General features: G+C 49.9%; 1 protein-coding gene and 1 long non-coding RNA gene across 6 annotated transcripts in view; one reads left to right on the forward strand and one right to left on the reverse strand.

The window, feature by feature from the left end:
* The window catches only part of LOC137533259 (uncharacterized), a 93,028-nt gene extending 81,530 nt beyond the window's left edge, over positions 1–11,498 (reverse strand). The window contains exons 1-2 of the long non-coding RNA XR_011024166.1: positions 11,409–11,498; positions 3,757–3,940 (exon numbers count right to left, since the gene is read on the reverse strand). This is a non-coding gene — a long non-coding RNA (uncharacterized lncRNA). The remainder of the gene's footprint in view (positions 1–3,756; positions 3,941–11,408) is intronic.
* Positions 1–18,984, forward strand: part of LOC137533257 (E3 ubiquitin-protein ligase TRIM8-like) — a 319,749-nt gene that overhangs the window by 90,029 nt on the left and 210,736 nt on the right. The gene's annotated exons all lie outside the window — the stretch shown is intronic.

The following is an 18,984-nucleotide window of genomic DNA, read 5'->3' on the forward strand; positions in this document are numbered from 1 at the left end:
CTCAGTGCAGCAAGGAGTACTGCACAGATTCCTTCCGCAGACCTGAGCTCTCCAAGGCGGGAGGAGTCGGACTGTCAGCGGGAACGATGTCTGAAAGTGACCCTCAGGAGGAAGGGTCGCTAACAGAGCGAGGAACCGCCTCTAACGGTAAGGTCGGTTCTCGAGGTCGGACAAGCCAGGTCGTAAACACACGGAGAGATAAAGTACAAGATCAGGAGACAAAGGCGGAGTCTAAGTACAGGCAGGGTTCGGCAACAGGGTATCAGAAATATCGAGGTACAGAATCAGGAGGCTAAGGCGGAGTCTAGAAACGAGCCGGGGGTCGGTAACAGAGTATCAGAAATATCGAGGTACAATATCAGAGTTCAGAAGAGTAGTCAAAGCAGGCAAAAGTCATAACAGATAATCACAATCAAACTAGTACTTTAGCTATCAACAGAATCTAGCTAAGTGTAGGATTACAGCTCCAGCTGGTCCCGGCACACTTGCGGATCTGACTACGGATCTGGGTGCTCCCACATATGTGATCGCACGCCAGACAAAGAGCAAGTGAACAACCAGCAGTATATATACTGTAGGACCTTTCCAGGACCTCCCTAATTGCTGGTCCAATGAGAGCAGTGGAATTTGTCAGCTGACCCAGCTGGTCAGCCGACTCCCTTCTAACTGCCATTTAAACTCTGCCTCTGTGCTCGCGCGCGTGTAAGTCTGAATCTTGGTGGACTATCAGTCCCAGCCACACCAGTACTGTCATGCTATGTATCTAGAGCGGGGGCAGCCTCTGATGCGGATTCCGCCGTTACCAATGCGGACTCCGCCGTTACCAATGCGGATTCCGCCGCACTGCCCATGCGGCATGCAGCGTTTTTTCCGCGTTGTGACGCCATGCTGGACGCGGAAACAGCCGCCTCACCTCGAGAGATGGCGGCCTTTCCGCGTTTCCTTACAATAGTATATTAGCACAAGAGAGGCATTGGAAGTTAATGAGTATGGAATCATTTTCTGCAGTGGAGCTGCAAACGGACGGTTCTGGCTTATTTGCTTGCATTCGGTTGTACATTCACAATAAGTCTCATGGCCATTTGCAATCGCTCTGCAGTTCTGGGCAGTTCAGAATGCTGTCATCATTTCACCAATTGCTTGCTGCAGCTGAGTTGCGGCCAAATAGCCCTGGTTTCCTGCATGCATGTTGTTACATAATACTGCATGTATTTCTTATAGGAGTCCTTTGCATTTACAGCCAGCTAGCAAATGGTAATCAAGCCAGCTCAGGATTGAATGATTACCATTCAGCTGTGTGGAAATTTGCATGCTTGCATCCATTGGTTGATGCCGGCATAAATGTCTGCCTCCCATTTTAGACTTTGCCCGACATAGCGGTCAGTACGCTGGTCTGCTGGGCACTTTGTCACTCTGTAAAAGATCTGTTATTGTAGTTCAATTCGACCTTTTTACTTGTGCTTTAGCTAGTTTCTTGATAAATATACAGGTTCTTCTCAAAAAATTAGCTTATTGTGATAAAGTTAATTATTTTCTGTAATGTACTGATAAACATTAGACTTTCATATATTTCAGATAGATTCATTACACACAACTGAAGTAGTTCAAGCCTTTTATTGTTTTAATATTGATGATTTTGGCATACAGCTCATGAAAACCCAAAATTCCTATCTTAAAAAATTAGCATATTTCATCCGACCAATAAAAGAAAAGTGTTTTAAAAACAAAAAAGTCAACCTTCAAATAATTATGTTCAATTATGCACTCAATACTTGGTCGGGAATCCTTTTGCAGAAATGACTGCTTCAATGCGGCGTGACATGGAGGCAATCAGCCTGTGACACTGCTCAGGTGTTATGGAGGCCCAGGATGCTTCGATAGCAGTCTTAAGCTCATCCAGAGTGTTAGGTCTTGCGTGTCTCAACTTTCTCTTCACAATATCCCACAGATTCTCTATGATTGAGCACAGTAATACCATGGTCAGTAAACCATTTGCCAGTGGTTTTGGGGCTGTGAGCAGGTGCCAGGTCGTGCTGAAAAATGAAATCTTCATCTCCATAAAGCTTTTCAGCAGATGGAAGCATGAAGTACTCCAAAATCTCCTGATAGCTACCTGCATTGACCCTGCCCTTGATAAAACACAGTGGACCAACACCAGCAGCTGACATGGCACCCCAGACCATCACTGACTGTGGGTAATTGACACTGGACTTCAGGCATTTTAGCATTTCCCTTTCCCCAGTCTTCCTCCGGACTCTGGCACCTTGATTTCCGAATGACATGCAAAAGTTGCTTTCATCCGAAAAAAGTACTTTGGACCACTGAGCAACAGTCCAGTGCTGCTTCTCTGTAGCCCAGGTCAGGCGCTTCTGCCGCTGTTTCTGGTTTCAAAAGTGGTTTGACCTGGGGAATGCGGCACCTGTAGCCCATTTCCTGCACACGCCTATACACGGTGGCTCTGGATGTTTCTACTCCAGACTCAGTCCACTGCTTCCACAGGTCCCCCAAGGTCTGGAATCGGTCCTTCACCACAATCTTCCTCAGGGTCCGGTCACCTCTTCTCGTTGTGCAGCGTTTTCTGCCACACTGTTTCCTTCCCACAGACTTCCCACTGAGGTGCCTTGAAACAGCACTCTGGAAACAGCCTATTCGTTCAGAAATTTCTTTCTGTGTCTTACCCTCTTGCTTGAGGGTGTCAATGATGGCCTTCTGGACAGCAGTCAGGTCGGCAGTCTTACCCATGATTGCGGTTTTGAGTAATGAACCAGGCTGGGAGTTTTTAAAAGCCTCAGGAATCTTTTGCAGGTGTTTAGAGTTAATTAGTTGATTCAGATGATTAGGTTAATAGCTCGTTTAGAGAACCTTTTCATGATATGCTAATTTTTTAAAATAGGAATTTTAGGTTTTCATGAGCTGTATGCCAAAATCATCAATATTAAAACAATAAAAGGCTTGAACTACTTCAGTAGTGTGTAATGAATCTAAAATATATGAAAGTCTAATGTTTATCAGTACATTTAAGAAAATAATGAACTTTATCACAATATGCTAATTTTTTGAGAAGGACCTGTATATGCAGACTTGCTAATATATATTTATCCGTTAGTTGAGCCGTTTGTTATTTTTCTGTATTATTGTGTATTACCTTGTTTCCATGCCTGATGGACGTTCGCTGCAGTGAAGTCCATTATCCTGATAGCTTGGATTCTGCCATCACCACGTTAGTGACTGGTAGTATTCCTGCTACTCTAGTTTCTGGGAACATAACTATAGGCTGTGGTTGCTATTAGTTACGTTCTTTCCTGTAGTCTTGCCTGTGTGGATGCTTGCTGGTGACTGTAGTTAGCCTGCTTGCTCTGCTTCTGTGGACGTGACTGTGAGCTGCGGTTGCTACTAGTTCCACTCCAATCTATAGTCCTGTCTTGTACCTATCTGAATGCTTGCTATCGCTAGGGCAGCGCAACATTGCACTGCGATGCCATTGTGTCTTATTTGTAGAGATATTGGAAGCCCAGAGCTGTAGCTGTTCTGGGCAACCTGTGTAACCTCTTCCATTATCCAGCTACCAGCCTTGTTGCTCTGGGTGGTCAAAGTATAACCCCCAGACAGGCATTACACAAACACAGAATGAACAGGCAGCAAGCAACCTGAGAGAGAGAAGACCTTCCTTTTGTCTTGCAAACCATTGGCTGCCATTCATCTTTCCTAAATCTAAAGAAATCCTGAAGTGAAAAATAGGAAAATACATTTACTTACCTCAGCAGTGAGGAGGCTCGAAATCAGGCATATGGGACTCCAGTCTTCAAGGGCCGAGGTCCTCACACATTTTTTGGACTCCGCCTCCTCCTCCTATGGTGCTACAGCCAGATTTGGGCCTTGGACTTCTTCGTTTTCCTGCCCCATCCAGCTTTATTGATTTCAGAGGCTTCTCTTAAGGTTTCTGAAGCAAAAAAAAAATGATATAATGAATTGTGTGTGTAGTACGGATAATTACTAGAACATTAGTATCAAAAACAAATATTCTCATATTTTTATTTTCAGTTATATAGGGTTTTTTTTTTATAACATTGCATCAATGTCCTGCTTCCTTCATCATGCTACATCTGCTATTGTAATCACCTATTCTGTATTTTATAACAGTGTTCATATTTGATGTTTATCATTGTCTGTATCATTATGTATCCCTTGTTTGTTTTCTTACATTGCACAGCGCCGTGGAATATGTTGGCGCTTTACAAATTTATAATAATAATTGTCTAATATTTGCAGTTTACACACTACTCAGCATTCTAAATGATTTTACAGAGCAGGCCGGTGAACTATTGACCTGTCCTCTGCAGAGAAAAAGAAAATACAGCGACTGACAGTTGAGATAACACGCTTCAGAAGACAGAGCTCTCTGCGACTTTGAAAGTCGTGGAGCTCAATGACTCTTTTGCATAGATAACTGGAGTTTCTTAACTCTTCCTGTACTGGAAACAATATTTGACCCGTGTCTCTGCTCCTAATGTTTTTATTTTTTAGCTGTACTACAAATCATTGTATCATAATATTTTTTTCACTTCAGTGTCTCTTTAAGTCTGGAACATCACCTTTCACCTGTCCGGGTAGGGAGATCCTACCAGTAGCTAGGCTACTGCTGGCATAGCTCTCAGGATTCGGAACACTTGCTCATGCAAGCCGTACTGCTGCGACAAAGTAAGGATACCTTTGGTAAGGCATTTTTGGCACAGCTCAAATTAACCACTTAGGTCTATCTGGACGGATATATCCGTCCAGATAGCATGCCCTACTGCTGCTGCGCCCACGCTGCCTTCCGTTGGCCCCGAGACCACAGGAATAAATAATCATAAACTGTTGAAACTGTTTGCAGCTAGATTTGCTGTGTAAACTACCTAAACTTTAGATAAGATATATAGACAAGTTACTTGTTCTAGTTAGTTTTTCATCTCGGATCCGCTTTAAGTTGAGGGTGCTTTCACACTGGGTGGGTGGGTTGTGGTAATTTTACCGCACCCCATCGTAGTGCAATGAAAACCTATGGGGCCCGTTCATACCAACGTGGTGCTGGGCGATGCGATGGAAGTGATGTTTTCGCAGCATCCCTGACTCAAGGACAGATCTACGTTACCACGCGGTTCTGCGGCGACGTGCGGCAGAGTGGAAGTCATGTAAGTCTATGGCGATGCAGGGTTGCTTAAAGATTTACGCCTTGGCGTTGCGCTGCAAGCATGCGTGGAAGTGTATTTTTATAATACACTTCCGTGCACTATTTCCGAAACCGGAAGTGAGTGCAAGCGTCACTTCCTGTTTGGCTGTCAGAAGGGGAGAAGGGGATTGCTGCATAGTAACGTGGTAATCCCCAGAGGCCTGTTTTTGGCGCTGTGGTGTGGCACCGATACCACACCGATACCACCAATACGCAGTCTGAAACGGGCCTCAGGCTTACTGTCCTCTCCAAGCATTACTGGCTGGACTCTGTGTCATGCATTTGGTAAAATAATCCTTAGATAACCTTTTTCATTAGCAATTTAAATATGAAGAAATCTCTATGGTTTTGTAATAACACATCTCATATTGTCCCTACTATATAACATAGATTGGAGGTACATAGTTTTTTATAGAACCAGAAGAGGTAGTTGAGGAGGACAGGCAAGCTAAATTTAATTTACTTTCTTTTTGCCCTATTATTCATCAAATGTCCTTTGATCCAAGGAAACATCATAATTAGACGATGCTGGCCACGGCAGAGGAAGAGGGGGTTAACTTACCATGCTGCCATCTTAGCCTATGCGCTCCCCTCGCGTTCCACATCACTCCCATGTTTCCTTCTTCCGGGCTGAACGAGGAAGCATAGGGATGAGATGAAACATGATGTGGAATGCAATTGGAGCGCATCGGCTAAGGTGTCAGCATGGTTAAGTTAACCCCCCCACCTTCCTCTCCCATGGGCAGTGCTGCCTAAATTATATTTTGATCCAAGGAATCTGGTAGAATCTTGCAAAGCACGTTGAATTCAACACAATTTCCGACCTTCAATGTGGTTTTTTTTCCAGGAGGTAAATCTACCACTTGTCGTCCTTTTTTAAATTACTAATTCGTTTTTTTCATAGATTTCATTTTTGCCAATATTAAAGAGAAACCATGACCAAGAATTGAACTTCATCCCAATCAGTAGCTGATACCCCCTTTCCCATGAGAAATCTTTTCCTTTTCACAAACAGATCATCAGGGGGCGCTGTAAGGCTGATTTTGTGGTGAAACCCCTCCCACAGTGTGATGTCAGCCCCTCACAGCACTGAGGTTCTGACATCATACTGTGGGAGCCTTGTTGCATTGTGGGAACAGCTAACAGCTGTTTACAGAGGTTTCCAACTGCCAAAAAAGTAAGCAGCATCTCCTTCCAGTGACATCACCTGTCAGCAGTAAAGATGTCACCATGTGATTAATGTCAGAATGTGAATCAGGGAGAGGAAAGATTTGACAATGGGCAAACACTGACAGAATCATTTATACATAATTATTGTAAATATGAAGCACTTTTTATTACATTATTTTCACTGGAGTTCAGGGACATAACTAGAAATCATGGGGCCCCCCAGCGAAACTTTAGATGGGGCCCCCTCCCGCCTTCTCTCCATGCTCAGACTCCTCAAGCATTACTACAGTACACAGCACTTGGGGAGAGGTAGAGAGGTTAGAGGCTGGCTACTGTACACAAGACCCTGCTGCACACTGCGTAGGGACTGTCTACAAATCTTTGTCTGCAAAACTTTGTTTGATTCCTTATCAGTGGCTGAGCAGATGCAGTCATTAGACCTGTGCAAAGAGCAGAAAGTTTTTTTTTTATCTCCTTGACCTTAGTTCTCAGTCTGTCAGGGTGGGGCCCACTGTGGCTTCTGGGCCCCCCGGCAGCTGCATCCCTTGCAGGGTCTATTGTTACGCCCCTGCTGGAGTTCCTCTTTAATGTCACTTGGCACTGCTACATGTATGAACACTGCAGTGTACTGTTTCTTCTCTGCTGCTATGAAGTCCAGTTCATTAGTCACTTCATGTTTTCCCATCCGACCAGTGGGGTAAACAAATATACATAAATGGGCCCCCCAGGAAAACTTTAACGGGGCGTCTACCAGTCACACTCACTTTCCTTGGGGTGACCCCCCAGCAGACTACAAGTCATGGCCACCCCAGAAAAATGTTGATGCCCCCCCAATGTTGTTACCCTTTCCCTTGCCTACCCTTGTTGACCATCACAACCTAGAGGCACACCTAGTAAGGGTCATAAAACATGTGTTGACATTGTAATCTTCACACCCATAACAAGTATAGCCACAAGTACATCTGATCTGAAGGATGGCCTCTATATTAATTTGGAGGTAGTGAAGTAGTAGTTGGGTCCCCCTTACAGCTCTGGGCTCCTCTGTCATTGCAAGGGCTGCTCCCCTGTAGTTACGCCCCTGCCCTCTAGCTAGAATCATACAGTGTGGCCATTGTGACCCCTCCCATACATTACATATGTGGCCACTGTGACCACTCCTCCCATAGCAAGTGTGGCCACCATGACCCCTCCCACCAGTAGCAGGTGTGGCCACAATGACCCCTCCCACCGAAAGCAAAGCAAGTGCCCTGCATGGAGGAAGGATATGAAGCTGGGTCTCTTCGTTTGCCACCTGTGCCTGCAGAAATTGGTCCCACAACAGTTATGCATCTGCTGCTGCTTACCTATTGGTATCCGTGTCCCATTGTGGAACCCATATTGCTTAGAGCATAGCTCCCAACAGGGGCGTTGCGAGCCCCAAAGATCAGTGGCACGTGCCCCGAATATCTCCCAGGCAGAGTGAGCTGCGGTGCCTCAAAGGCGGGCATGCCGAGAGCTGTTGTGCATCATTCGGGGGTATGCTGGGTGCTGTAGTGCCTCTATGTGGGCATACTGGGTGCTGTGGTTCTTCTGTGGGGGTATTCTGGGAGTTATGGTGCCTCAATGGATGACCCGTAGGAGCAGGGCCAGCCTTTGACCCGTGCGACCGGAGCGATCGCTCAGGGCGCCGGCTTCCAGGGGGGGCGCCGAGCTCCTACCGCCCTGGCCGCATATTTATTCTGTGCTGCAGCAGCTGCGGGGACGGCTTGGTCTATTGCGTCTCCCTCTGGCTCCGCCCCCTGGTGCCGCTGGGGGTGATGGGGACGAAGACCAGCAACTGCTGCTGCGCTGCCTCTTGGAGTCAGCGTGAGACTCCGACCAGAGTCGAGGAGTCGGAGCCATTTTGGATACCTGGAGTCGGAGTTGGAGTCAGAGTTGTGGTTTCATAAACTGAGGAGTCGAAGTTGGAGTCGGAAGATTTCTGTTTCGCAGCCCTGCTAGTAGCCTATACACACTAAGGAGTAGATCTGCCTATATATACTAAAGGGGGGATCTGCCTAAGTGGGGGGTGGGAATAGGTCTTAAATGTCTATATACACGAAAGGGCGTATCTGGTGCCTATATACAGTTAGGCCTGTGTGTGTGTGTGTGCACACACACGCGAAGAGGTAGAGTGACCAGACGTCCCGGATTGCCCGGGACACGTCCCGGATTCGGGGTCCGCTGTCCCAGGCTTAATGAGGTCCCGGGAAACGTCCCGCTTTCAGCAGCGGGACGTCCCGGCATCGGGACTCTGGCCACTCTCTCCTCAATGAACTGGCAGCGGCGTCTATAGACGCCGTGCCAGTTCATTGCCTGCAGCCCCGCTCCAGCCTCCTCTTCCGGTGTCTGTTTCCGACACCGGCAGGCGAGCAGGGCTACGGCAAGATGGCTCCCGGAGCCCTGTACTGGAGACCTATTTGTGTCTCTAGTACAGGGCTTCGGGCACCATCTTGCCGTAGCCCTGCTCTGCCAGGCTGTCAGCGCGGGAGACTGCAGGAAAAGTCCCAGGAGCAGCGCGCCAGAGGCCGGAGACTTCTGCCAGGTGAGTAAATGCTTTCTTTTCCAGGTGAAATGTTTGCCCGCATTGTTTCTTTTCCAGGTGAAATGTTTGCCCGCATTGTTTCTTTTCCAGGTGAAATGTTTGCCCGCATTGTTTCTTTTCTGGTGAAATGTTTGCCTGCATTGTTTCTTTTCTGGTGAAATGTTTGCCCGCATTGTTTCTTTTCCAGGTGAAATGTTTGCCCGCATTGTTTCTTTTCTGGTGAAATGTTTGCCTACATTGTTTCTTTTCTGGTGAAATGTTTGCCCGCATTGTTTCTTTTCTGGTGAAATGCTTGCCCGCATTGTTTCTTTTCTAGCGAAATGTTTGCCCGCAGTGCGTTTCTTTGCTGGTGAAATGTTTGCCCGCATTGTTTCTTTTCTGGTGAAATGTTTGCCCGCATTGTTTCTTTTCTGGTGAAATGTTTGCCTACATTGTTTCTTTTCTGGTGAAATGTTTGCTCGCATTGTTTCTTTTCTGGTGAAATGTTTGCCCGCATTGTTTCTTTTCTGGTGAAATGTTTGCCTACATTGTTTCTTTTCTGGTGAAATGTTTGCTCGCATTGTTTCTTTTCTGGTGAAATGTTTGCCCGCATTGTTTCTTTTCTGGTGAAATGTTTGCCCGCATTGTTTCTTTTCTGGTGAAATGATTGCCCGCATTGTTTCTTTTCTAGCGAAATGTTTGCCCGCAGTGCGTTTCTTTGCTGGTGAAATGTTTGCCCGCATTGTTTCTTTTCTGGTGAAATGTTTGCCCGCATTGTTTCTTTTCTGGTGAAATGTTTGCCTACATTGTTTCTTTTCTGGTGAAATGTTTGCCCGCATTGTTTCTTTTCTGGTGAAATGTTTGCTCGCATTGTTTCTTTTCTGGTGAAATGTTTGCCCGCATTGTTTCTTTTCTGGTGAAATGTTTGCCTACATTGTTTCTTTTCTGGTGAAATGTTTGCTCGCATTGTTTCTTTTCTGGTGAAATGTTTGCCCGCATTGTTTCTTTTCTGGTGAAATGTTTGCCCGCATTGTTTCTTTTCTGGTGAAATGTTTGCCCGCATTGTTTCTTTTCTGGTGAAATGTTTGCCCGCATTGTTTCTTTTCTGGTGAAATGTTTGCTCGCATTGTTTCTTTTCTGGTGAAATGTTTGCCTACATTGTTTCTTTTCTGGTGAAATGTTTGCCCGCATTGTTTCTTTTCTAGCGAAATGTTTGCCCGCAGTGCGTTTCTTTTCTGGTGAAATGTTTGCCCGCATTGTTTCTTTTCTAGTGAAATGTTTGCCCGCAGTGCGTTTCTTTTCTGGTGAAATGTTTGCCCGCATTGTTTCTTTTCTAGTGAAATGTTTGCCCGCAGTGCGTTTCTTTTCTGGTGAAATGTTTGCCCGCATTGTTTCTTTTCTAGCAAAATGTTTGCCCGCAGTGCGTTTCTTTTCTGGTTAAATGTTTGCCCGCAGTGCGTTTCTTTTCTGGTGAAATGTTTGCCCGCATTGCGTTTATTTTGTACCGACATGTTGCCCGCATTGCGTTTATTTTGTACTGACATGTTTGCCCGCATTGCATTTATTTTATACTGACATGTTGCCAGCATTGCGGTTATTTTGTGCTGACATGTTGCCTATTGCGTTTATTTTCTGGTGTCCGGGGTAACTGTTACTGCATTTATTATTTAATGGTCATAGATGGCTATGTTTGCTGCTTTGTGGTTACGGTATACTATTAGCATCACACAGTTTCTGCACACCCATGATGCAAAGTCTCGTTTGTCCACATCATGGCGTAAACACTGCTTTCTTATGCCTCACTGTCACATCATTACGTTAGCTCCGCCCATACAATGTCATGGCCACACCCATTTTTTTTCGGCGCGGCGCAGCCCCCCCCCAGTCTTCGCCACTGCGCGCTCCTCAGTCCTCCCTGCTTTTCGCCGCGGCGCGCTATGCGCGCTGCCCCCCCACCCTCCCTGTCCCAGGTTGGATCCGCAAAAATCTGGTCACTCTAGAAGAGGATGAATGGGGGGGCACCAAAATCTGGATACGCTCAGGGCGCTGTGAAACCTAAGGCCGGCCCTGCGTAGGAGAATAGGAAGGGGTCAACTAGAAGGTCAGGGAATGATATGGGGGACTGGCATCAGGCCAGCCCACCCGTTAGTAAGCCAGAACAGCCAGCACAGAAGCCAGGTAACTCTGCCCAGTTATGTTTACGTGACACTGCCTATTTATGTAATGTGCTGGGGGTTTTTTTGTGGGAGGGGTGTGTATTATTGGAGAGGGGGCTACATCCAACATTTTGCTAGGCAGGCCTACTTAGACTGCTATTAAGTTCATGTAAATTTGGCTCCACTCATGACCACACCCACATTCTGGTCCCAACTTTCCCTCTTTTGAATGGACAGGCCCTCTTTGGGATTAGGGTTGCCCCCCGGCCGGAATCTGGCCGGCCCAGCCGTTAAAAACACTTAAAAGCCGGCGCCAGAATAAAAGTTTCACCTGCACGTCATTTGCCGGAAAAATCAGCCATAGCATGCTCCCAGCTCTGCAACCTGAACCTAGAGACAGCTCTCCCTCCTCTGTTCTTGGATTGGCTGGCTATGCACTGCCAGTGCCAGCCAATCACAGTGAGGATTCTGGGGAAGAAGGAGGAGCCCAGCCGAGAGGGAGTCGAGCTCACTGGTCTTCCCTGAACAGCGTGAGTCCACACAGTCCAGGGCAGGCTCGCACCGTGCTGAGCCAGCGGGGCTTCAGGAGTTTTCCTGGTAAGGTCACCTGTCGTGTGACGTTGTGGCTCCCTCTCCATCCTCTCTGCACTTCTCCTGCATCGGCATGGGGGCCTTCATTCAGCTGCACAATCTGAATGGCTCTGACACGCACCTCAGGCAGGCACAGTACAGGCTCCTCCCCCGGCTTTCCAGCTGCAGAGTAGAGATGGGAAGTTCGGATCTTTTCAATGATCCGGATGATTCGAATCGGATCATTGAAGAGATCCGGATCTTTGATCCGAATCTCGGATCATTTTACTACCGGAAGCATTCGGGGGTGAAATGAACAGCAGGACAGGTCTGTGGACAGGAGAAGGAGAGGGGGGTGGACACACAGAGAAGGGGAGAAGATGGACAGAGGGCAGGGAGTGGACAGAGAAGGGAGGAGGGACGAGCAGAGAGCAGAAATGTTTGCACGTAATACCCACATTTATGCTTTACATATATTTCACCTATATGTTCATCTGTACACTTTGAAAGAAAAGGTCGCACAGTGAAAGAAAGCATTCCCAGAAGATAAGTGCAGCTATTTAGTGCGAGTGCAGGAGGATTATATTGCCTTTCAATCACACTGTCTGCAAAGTTACTGAGCTGTGCTGAGCCAAAAGCTTCCAATGTGATCACTGTGCACAACTACGGAACAGCCAGCCTATAATGAGCAGCACATTTTAGCCAGTATGTGTGCTCTACACATATCTGGCAGTGGCACCCATGTCCCCTCTCTCTCATCTACCTGTGGCTGTGCACAGCTGCCTCCCATCCAACAGAGCGATCCATCTCAGCTCTGCTTCCAGGACCCCGCTGCCCGCTGAGAGGGGGCGTGTCGCTCCTGGCCCCGCCCCTTTTGCGATCCGAATCGTTCATTTTGATGATTCGGATGATCGACTCATAAAATAGATTCGGATCAAAGATCCGAATCGTTCATGATCCGGACAACACTACTGCAGAGCGGCAAGTTTAGATGTGTGTGACAGACTCTCTCATCCAGGGAACTGATCTACACAGCAGCAGGGTCAGGGTGAGACTGTGTGACATAGTACTGCAGACAGGGAGAGGTTACAGCTGAGCAGAGGCAGCGCTGTGTGACAATTAACAGTTTATTAGCCTGACTTTGATCTGTTATCTCTGCCATGTGCCCCTGACCCCCTCCCCCTCTCTCTTTTCTCATGTCTTACTCACAGCAGTATGTTTTTATGAAAGCTTATTGTCTCTGTATGTTCCACCAGCCTAATGGTAGAGGTAAAGACTGGAGTCCTAGTGAAACATCACCCTGCAGTTATTCATCTCCCCCCAACCTCTCTCTCTCTTGTGCCTCTACTTTCTTATCTTACCCTCTTTCTAATGTCCCCCTTTTCTCTATCTCTCTCCCCATTCTCGTGTCTCTCGCCCTCTCTCTTCCACACAGTCCTTATATTATTATTATTATTAAAGAGACTCTGTAACAACAAAAACCTCCCCTGGGGGGTACTCACCTCGGGTGGGGGAAGCCTCCGGATCCTAATGAGGCTTCCCACGCCGTCCTCTCTCCCACGGGGGTCTCGCTGCAGCCCTCCGAACAGCCGGCGACAGAGCCGACTGTAGCTTCACTATTTACCTTTGCTGGCTCCAGCGGGGGCGCTGTGGCGACTTTCGGCACGGAAATAGACGGAAATACCCGATCTCCGTCGGGTCCGCTCTACTGCGCAGGCCCTGGAAACTTGCGCCTGCGCAGTAGAGCAGACCCGACGGCGATCGGGTATTTCCGCCTACTTCGGCGCCGACAGCCATCAGAGCGCCTGCGCAGGAGCCAGGAAGGTAAATATTGCGTCACGGCTGTACGGAGGGCTACAGCGAGACCCCCGAGGGATGCAGGACGGCGTGGGAAGCCTCATTAGGATCCGGAGGCTTCCCCCACCCGAGGCGAGTACCCCCCAGGGGGCCGTTTTGTCGTTACAGTTCCTCTTTAAGGTGCCCATACATGGGTAGATGCAGCTGCAGTGTTCACTTGTATATTCCAGTGACAGTTATACACTTGTACTATTTGCAGGCAGCCAGTCACACCGCCGGCGCCGCCACTCTCTGCCAGCGCTGTTCATTCATTCTGTCAGTGACCTTGTGCCGTGCCCAGTGCCCACTGCTCGCTCGCTCGCTGGCATATGAGCATCTCATTACACAGTGTGACATCCTTGTGTGCCCACTGCATCGTTCAGTGACCTAGTTGTATATCCAGTGCCCACTGCTGTGCCCACTGCATCCTTCAGTGACCTTGTACTGTGGCCACTGCATCCTTCAGTGACCTAGTTGTATATCCAGTGCCCACTGCTGTGCCCACTGCATCCTTCAGTGACCTTGTACTGTGGCCACTGCATCCTTCAGTGACCTAGTTGTATATCCAGTGCCCACTGCTGTGCCCACTGCATCCTTCAGTGACCTTGTACTGTGCCCACTGCATCCTTCAGTGACCTTGTACTGTGCCCACTGCATCCTTCAGTGACCTTGTACTGTGCCCACTGCATCCTTCAGTGACCTAGTTGTATATCCAGTGCCCACTGCTGTGCCCACTGCATCCTTCAGTGACCTTGTACTGTGGCCACTGCATCCTTCAGTGACCTAGTTGTATATCCAGTGCCCACTGCTGTGCCCACTGCATCCTTCAGTGACCTTGTACTGTGGCCACTGCATCCTTCAGTGACCTTGTGCTGTGCCCACTGCATCCTTCAGTGACCTTGTACTGTGCCCACTGCATCCAGTGATTCATTACTAGCAACATGTCTGGCAGGGTTTCGCGGGGTGAGAGGAAAGGGAGTTCAATTGCCTCAGCCACTTCTGGGACTGCTCCACGTCCAGGGAGAGGACGCCAGGGGTGCCTCTAGCCATTTTGTCACTCCAGGCGAGAAAAACCTGTGTCGCCTCCTCCACTCCGTGGCGACCCCCCATGAAAATAATCGTAATGTGGCAATGTTTCACCCAAAAAAAATTGTAATGCGGCAGGGTTTCACCAGAAAACAATCGTAATGCGTCAGCGTTTCACCAGAAATTACACGTATTGTGGCAGCGTGTCACCAGAAAAATACATGTAAATGCGGCAATGTTTCACCAGAAAATACAGAATGCGAGCAGAGTTTCACCAAAAAATACACATAATTTGGGCAGCGTTTCACCAGAAAATATACATAGGCAGGGCTTCACTTTCATGAGGCACAAAGGGAGACAGAAGGAGGCACAAACGGGCACAGAAGGAGGCAGAGGTGGCACAGGGGGACTGAAGGAGGCATATGGAGACAGAAAGAGGCACAAAGGGAGACAGGAGGCATAAAGGGAGACAAAAGGACAAATAGGGGGTCAGACATGGCACAAGGGACTAAAGGAGGCACATGGAGACAGAAGGAGGCACAAAAGGGACAGAGGGAGGCACAAAGGGGGAGAAAAGGATGCACAAAGCACAGAGGGAAACAAAGGCAGCTGCCTGCAACTTACGCTAAGTAGATGCAGCAGAAGCAAGTAATAGAACACCCATGGGGGTGTGGCTTAGCTCAAGGGGTGGGGCTTAATCCAGCAACATGGCGCCCCCAGGACCAATGGCACTCCAGGCAAAGGCCTGTACTGCCTATGCCTAAAGGCGCCCCTGGAGGACGCCCAGCTGTACGTGGTCGTGATGCAGCAGAAAAGGGGGCAGCAAAGCCTGGGCCGAGTCAGCGGACGCCATTGTCCAAATATTTTAAAGTTTCTGGTCCCCGTGTGGTGGTTGAGCAAATGGAACCTGACGTACTCATGGACATCATGACATCCTCCCAGACCTCTACTGTGAGCACCACTCCAAGCAGTAGCAGCAGCAGCCAACATCCCACGCTTGTTGTGACATCCACCCCAGCACCCACTGGTCAGCAGCCCTCCCTCAGTCCGGCATCTGGGAACCTGCTGATGCAAGAAGCACAGGACTTACTGGGGACTGATGTGGCAGAGATTGAGATCGGGCCACAATCACAAGCGTTGTTGAGTTCTGGTGATGAAGAAGAGGGGTCTGTGTCTGGGGATGTAGGGATAGAAGAGGAGGCGGGGGAGTCAGAGGAAGAGCTGGATTATGATGATGCTGCTGATGATGACGTTGTGGACCCTAACTATGTGCAGCCTGCTGAGTCCGTGGAAGAATGGTCAGAGCAGGATGACGAGTCACCTCGGCCTAGGCAAGGATATCGCCATATGTCAGGCAGGGGCAGGGGCATCGGCAGCAGTGGGCGTGGAGGAAGTAGACAGGACACTGCTTCAGCCGGCACCACCACCATGCAACCCCCGGCAACTACTACCACACATTGCTCCGCTGCACCCTCTGCTAGTGGGGGCCGCAGTAAATTAAAGTCACCAGTGTGGGATTGCTTTGAGGAATGTACTGATGACAAAAGGTATGCGGTGTGCAGGTTATGCAGCAAAAGATTGAGCCGTGGGAAAAGTCTGAGCAAGATGGGTACCTCATCCCTCCAGGGCCACCTGAGAAGCCGCCACTGCCGCGAGTATGCGGACTTTAAGAGGAAGCAGGCACTGCTGGCAGGGGTTCCTGAGAGCAGAAGGCCCACCAGCGCAGCAGCATCCTCCCTCCCTCAGGGTCGTGAATCCCCCACAGCAGCAGCAGTAGTAGCACGCAAGCGCTCTTCCACCTCGGCTGCTCAGGACACAGACATTGAGGCTGGCAGCCAGTGTTCGTCTCTCTCCTCTGCCTCCCCTGCATCCCAGCGTCGTCAGACCCTGCTGAGCGACACCTTTCAGGGTCTGACCAAGCCTCTGCCTCCAAGCCACAGGCGGATCCGCAAACTAAATGGCTTGCTGGCCCGGGCCATGGCATCACAGCTGCTTCCCTACTCCCTGGTGCAGGAGAGGAGCGCCATGCGGACGCTGCTCCAATTTGGCATCCCCGAGTGGCAAGTCCCCAGTCGCCACTATTTCAGCAGGAGCGCGATCCCAGCACTCCACAAGTTTGCGGTGGAAAACGTGGCCCGTTCCCTGGACTACTCTGTGGGCAAGCGGGTCCACGTGACCATGGACTCGTGGAGTAGCAGATTTGGGACAGGTCGCTACCTGTCCTTTACGGCCCACTGGGTGACACTGATGGAAGGGAGGGAGGACAAGAGCGCATCAGCCCAGCTAGTGGTGCCACCACGCGGGATCAGGGGGGATGCAGAAGGGTCCTGTCACGACACTCCCTCAGCACCCGGAAAGCAAGCCCGCCTCGGCAGCAGCAGTGCCAAGCCTCGGCACTGCCAAGCCCTTTTAAAATTGGTGACCCTGGGGAAGGAGAGGCTTACGGCCACCAACGTCCTGGCCGCCCTCAGGAAGCAGGAGCGGAGGTGGCTGACCCCCAGAGGCCTGGACGTGGGGTATGTGGCAGCCGATAACGGGGCCAACCTGGTGGCAGCAGTGCAGCAGGGAAACCTCCAGCACATCCCCTGCTTGGCCCACGTGCTCAATCTTGTGGTGCAGCGCTTCTTGCGCACCTACCAGGGGATGAGCGAGCTGCTGCAGGATGCCCGGGCGGTGGTACGCTTTTTCCGCCTGTCAGCCACTGCCTCTGCACTCTTGTCCACCTTACAGCAGCAGTATGGAAGGCCACAACACCGGATGATCATCGACATGCCAGTTCGCTGGAATTCGACTCTGGCCATGTTGGAGCGGCTGTGTCAGCACAGGCTGGCTCTTAGGGCCTACATGCTAGACCCAAGTGTCCCCAGCAACCAGCAAGTCCCCATGATTACTGCCACTCAGTGGACACTGATGCAGCAAGTATGCCTGGTGCTGAGTCCCTTCCTGGAGGCAACCAAGATGGTCAGTGAGGAGCGGGCCTCTGTGTGCCAGTGGGTGCCCTTGGTTTGTCTACTGGAGCAGGCAATGGACAATTTAATTGAGCGTGGGGATGAAGCCCTGAGGCAGTTGGAAGAACAGGAGCAGATGGCAGCACAGTCCAGCTCAGAGGAGGGCTCACAGCAGGTAGTGGAAGAGTTGGAGGTCCCTAACCTGAATGAGGAGGAGGAGGAGGAGCAGAGTGCAGCAGGCGTACGTGGATGGCGTTTTGAGGAGGACAACGACATGGCACAGGAAGAGGACAGGCATGCGTTATGGGACAATGGCGAGGACGAGGAAGATCTTGCTGGCAGGGCCCACTTGTTTCCCATGGCTGTGCACATGTTGCGCTGCCTTCGCAGGGACCCCCGGGTGATCCAGATGCGTTCAAGGGAGGACATCTGGATTACCTTGATGCTTGATCCCCGTCTGAAGGGGAAGCTGGGAGACTTAATGACGCCATCCACCACCGAGCAACGCACAAGGGAGTTGAAGGAGGCCCTTGTGCGCAGACTACTGGAAGCATTCCCCCAGCATTCCACCCCCACTGTAACTGCTCTGCCAAGCCAGCAAGAGGTGCCTGCCATTGCCACTAGCAGCACAACAACAACCACCAGCAGCAGCAGCAGCAACTGGCGCCCCGGAGACCTGAAGAGCCTAAGAAAGAGCCTGTATGCAGTGCAGCAGCCCAGAACAGAGGTGCCCGCCACAGCATCCACCACCAACCAGCACAAGCAACGACTGACCACCATGGTGTCTGACTATATGGGGTCATCCAGCGGGCTCAATGACACCGACAGCCCCGTGGACCCCTTGGAGTACTGGGTCAAGAGACTGGACATCTGGAGCGAGCTTTCCCAGTACGCCCTGGAACTCCTATCCTGCCCTCCTTCCAGTGTCCTCTCAGAGAGATGCTTTAGTGCGGCCGGTGGCGTGGTCACAGAGAAGCGCTCTCGGCTCTCCCACGCCTCTGTGGACAAACTCACCTTCCTGAAAATCAACCAGGCTTGGGTGGAAGGTGATTTCCTGGCCCCTATTGTCGGACACAGGGGGACATGAAGTGGCTGCTGCATGTGCTGTTGTTAACTATGCCTGCCTTTATAAAGACATTTACTACCTGCCTAGTGCCTACCTTGGTTAATTTTTTGGTGTTATGGTACTACTACCAGTAAGTTGCCATGGTCCTCCTTCTGAGCTGCTGAACTGACCGCCCGCTTTGTCCTCCTGACTCAGTCGCTACTACACTCTGCGTTCACACTGCCCGGGTCGCCGGGTGCATTTAATTTTTTGGCCAGCACTATGACGCTGTGCTACTACTACTGTGCTGCTGCTGCTGAACTGACCGCTGAACTGACCGCCCGCTTTGTCCTCCTGACTCAGTCGCTACTACACTCTGCGTTCACACTGCCCGGGTCGCCGGGTGCATTTAATTTTTTGGCCAGCACTATGACGCTGTGCTACTACTACTGTGCTGCTGCTGCTGAACTGACCGCCCGCTT

This window comes from Hyperolius riggenbachi, chromosome 9, assembly GCF_040937935.1.
Source record: "Hyperolius riggenbachi isolate aHypRig1 chromosome 9, aHypRig1.pri, whole genome shotgun sequence".
NCBI classification, from domain to species: domain Eukaryota; kingdom Metazoa; phylum Chordata; class Amphibia; order Anura; family Hyperoliidae; genus Hyperolius; species Hyperolius riggenbachi.